Source organism: Aplysia californica, unplaced genomic scaffold (assembly GCF_000002075.1).
Source record: "Aplysia californica isolate F4 #8 unplaced genomic scaffold, AplCal3.0 scaffold00592, whole genome shotgun sequence".
Taxonomy (NCBI): Eukaryota; Metazoa; Mollusca; class Gastropoda; order Aplysiida; family Aplysiidae; genus Aplysia; species Aplysia californica.
Genome location: NW_004797862.1, coordinates 448289 through 452596, shown reverse-complemented (window position 1 = coordinate 452596; position 4308 = coordinate 448289).

The following is a 4308-nucleotide window of genomic DNA, read 5'->3' as shown; positions in this document are numbered from 1 at the left end:
AAATGGCAGAATTACGGTAGTTGACGTGAAATTGACCGAGCTATGGTCGCTGATGTCTGTTTTAGTATTCTGCTCTTGAAGGACGGCAAATTTATCTCTGACTAATGCTACATTGTCAACTAGCCTACATAACAATAGATCTAAGAGAAGAAAAAAAAGTCGAAGGCCCGCCATGGCCTTTCCCACAGCCAAAGAGGTTATAATAGTACTAAAGGTCGTATCTGTGACGTCACCCATGTAAACCCACTATGGCTGTGCGTGCCCACCACAGAATTCTACACTTAGTGTAGAATTCTGTGGTGCCCACTCAGCTCGCTTTGTCGCCATGTTTGAGAAGGATTAGAAACAGCGCTACCAGAGACACTAAAAATAGAGACTGGAAACGAGGCCTCTTTTCGCGTATCCAGGTCACCAGCTGATTGTGAAACGAGGCGCGGTAAACAAAGCTAATGGCGGCTATCGACAGTCGCAAGTCACCTGCAAGTGTAAGTGGTGTTTTGCGGCAGTCTGCGTCCGTGCCAATTCAAGATCGCATAAATACCAGACCTAGCATTAGTTAGCTTTCCAAAGGACCCTGAAATGTAAGAATTTGCACATGTACTTTTTCATTAACCTTACATAATATCGTTTTTCTCTTGTGTAGGCCTAACTAGACTAGAGAGATCTAGATTTAGATCTAGATCTATATCTAGATCTAGATCTAGAACACCTAGATCTAGACTTTAGACCTAAATCTAGAATCCTAGAGATATAGATATCTAGATCTAGATCTAGATCTAGATCTAGATTCTAGATATAATCTAGATATAGATATCTAGATCTCTAGATCTAAATTAGATGATAGATTGTAGATCCAGTATCAGTGTCCAGGTCAATTAGATCTAGATCTAGATCTAGAATCTAGTACTGAATCTAGATCTAGATCTAGATCTAGAGTCTAGGTCTAGAAGTAAGGGCCTAATTAATGCAGTGGGCCTACTAGGACCAGATCTAGATCTAGATCTAGATAGATCTAGATCTATCCTTGGGGCTTATTATCATAGCATAGACCTATTACATGTAGATCTATAATGTTTGTCTCCACTACACTCCTTCCTCTACTTCTTCACAGCACAGGCGACAGTGCAGTCGATTAGCCTTAGTTCGTCACGTCATGCCAGTGCATGGACAGGAGGACGAAACATTGTTAAACCTTACTAGATCTAGATCTAGATCTATAGCTAGCGAATAAAACACGTTTTTCTGGGGGCTCTGACCGTGGTCTATAGAGTTTAGAGCCTGGGTTACAGTGTTTGCCTCTCATTCAATAGGTTTGAAACATGACTGGGACAGACATTTTTCTTCTCTAAAGTTTTCTCTTTTCACCGCCCAGCTCTAAGTTCTGTCGTCTGTTTTTCCTCCTCACTTTCTGCCCCACTCACACACCCCTTTTGACTCCTCCTGTGGCGCATCTGGGGCTCCTGGCTCTTTCTGCAGCCTTTACTACTACTACATTTGTACTATTGCCACTCATTGGCCCCTTCTATCTGACTGCTTCTATCTGACTGCTGTCTCTTTCAGTCACCTGATCTTATGGTAAGTAAGATCTAACACATAGCCTTCTCGGATAAGGGCGAAAAATCTTGGAGGTCCCGTAAGTTGCGCAAGTTAAGGATCCCTTGGTGTTCTTAAAATCAAAAGAGTAGGCTAAACTTTGGCCCCCACCTGGGCAAAATTAAAAATTATTACCAAACTGAAAAAGTTTAATGTGCCCCGCCTGTTCATATGAGACCTATGCTGTCGCAGGCGCAGTAAAGCGCCCCCCCCCCCTCCCCCCCCCCCCCCCCCGGCCTTTCCTAAAAAAAAAAAAAAGAAAAGAAAACACGCCAAAAAAGTGTTTCAAGTGATCTGAAAGAATTTTTGGGGGATCACCCAGCACTGAGTTCCCCTTTATTTCTTCATCAGTTTGAGACTGATAAGTTCCATTTTTAAAAAGTTAAAAATTACATTATCATCGCCTTCATATTGATTTGGGGGGGGGGGGGGACCCCCCAACACACACACGCACACACACACACACACACACACACACACACACACACACACACACACACACACACACACACACACTCACACTGTAGACCTGAGACTGCATCTGTAGGCTATGTGGCGCTTTGACTCCATCTCTGCAGAACTGACTAGATAGAGTAGTGAAACATAATTATTTAGTAATTAATTTTTTTTAAAATTCAAGCTTCTCATCAGAATTAAACCAATCCAAATATGCCAGGCAAGATTCAACTTTATTGTATGAAAACTAGATCTAGATGTGGGATGAATGTCATTTAACTCTATCCCAAAAAAAAATTAGTTTTAAAATCTCCGGTAGATGTACTCACTAAAAACTGTTAGATCTAATCAATCAAGCACTTATATTTCTCTTTTATGAAATGAAACTAAATGAGTAGACCTATTATATTCTATGTATAGATCTATGAATTTTGCAATATTTAGAATCTAACTGCACACGTGAGAATATGGGCCACCACAGTGTATTATTTATTTTGAGCACCGGTCTTTTGTATAGGCCTGCTGTAAAACTCTGTGTTACAATCTAAGTTTTTCGCACCCCTACCAAAAAATTATAATTTATTTCTGATGTTTAAAAAAGTGGGTAATGAATTATCGGAAGGCTGACTTTGGTTCTTAAAATAGCATAAGTTACCTATACGTGTACCATGGGAATGCATTGTGCACTGAGCAATTTGAACTACTGCCTTTGGAAATCTGCATCTTGAACAATTCTAGTGCAGAATGCTGTGGCCATGCTGTTTACTGTTCCAAACCCTCCAAAATAAATAATTATTGTTCCCTCCAGGCCAGTTCCAAAGGATACAGGTCCTGTCCATGACAAAAGATCTAATAGTGTCTGCAATGTGATGTGAGAGTTTTGAAGAAGAAATTAAAAGTGGAAGAAAAAAAAAACCCTTGACATCTAAGAAGACAATGTCCTGCTGTAATAAATGTACTACGGAATACATATAACAAAATTAAAGAAACAAAGAAATTACAAAGCTTACTTAATTAATTATGATTAAGTAAGGAAGTGCTAGCTTGAGCCTGTCAGGACCACCCTTGAATTTTGTAATGTCCCAAATTTATGTGCCTGACAGAGAAGTATGGACACAGTATACAAAAGAATCAGCAAGAGACAATGCATACAGCAATACAGTCTAAGAAAGACTGTCACATTCACCCACTTAATTGTAAGAGCCAGTTTCAGTAAAATGCTATTAATCCATGAAAGATGCATTATATATGTTTATGTATACATATATATATATATATATATATATATATATATAGGCCTCTGGTGAGTTCGATCTGTCGCTTTGTATTCCTGTTTTTATCCATATATGCCTAGCCTAGGCTACACAAAACGAAATCTGTTTTCTATTTCTACAGTCTGTATTGCCTTTTCTCACCCTTGCCTATAGGCATATATAGATCTATATGCTATTGCATGCTCTCTTTCTTTCCTCTCCAACTCTTCCCTACCCACAGACCCCATGCAGGGCTATGTAACTAATTAGTAAAATAAGTAAAAATGTATTAACCTTTATTAGGCTATCTTAAATTAAACTGCTTATGTTGTAAGCTAGATATCTAGATCAACGCATGTAGATCTATTTAGGCTAAGGCAGGCATATTTTTATTATGCTGGAAACCTATAGATCTAGAATCTAGATCTAGAGTCTTGATGACTTTTTTTTCTTATGTAACTACTGACACTGTCGACTAGATAATTAGATCTCTAGAATCTAGATCTAGATCTAGATCTAGATAATCTAGATGTAGATCATTCTAGATCTAGTTTTCGGTCTACATTATCAAAACATGTTTTGGTTTTATGCTAGATCGACATTATTTTATAACTTGGCCTAGATCTAGAATTCAATTTTAAAATCTGTTGTCCTGTTTTCATCAACATGTGTAACCTTTTCTGTAGACCAGAAGAGTATAGAATTGTAGAGGCATTGTTTACAAATGCAACCTTGGCCAGTTCTCTGATTGCGCTAGGCCTAAGCTGCAGAAAGCTAGGGGCCTAGGCCTAGGCCCCGCTAGACGCGACGCGCTTCGTTTCGATAAGGCCTAGGCCTAGGCTAGACGCGACGCGCTTCGCTGTCGATACCGCGCCTGGTTATTTTTAGCTCGCGTCTCAGCGGTCACGTTCGCAAATGCACTGTTGTCACGGACCGCGAGGCCTCGTTTCCTGTCTCTATATTTTAGTGTCTCTGGTGGTTCTGTGGCGTGTTGCGTGGTGCTGTG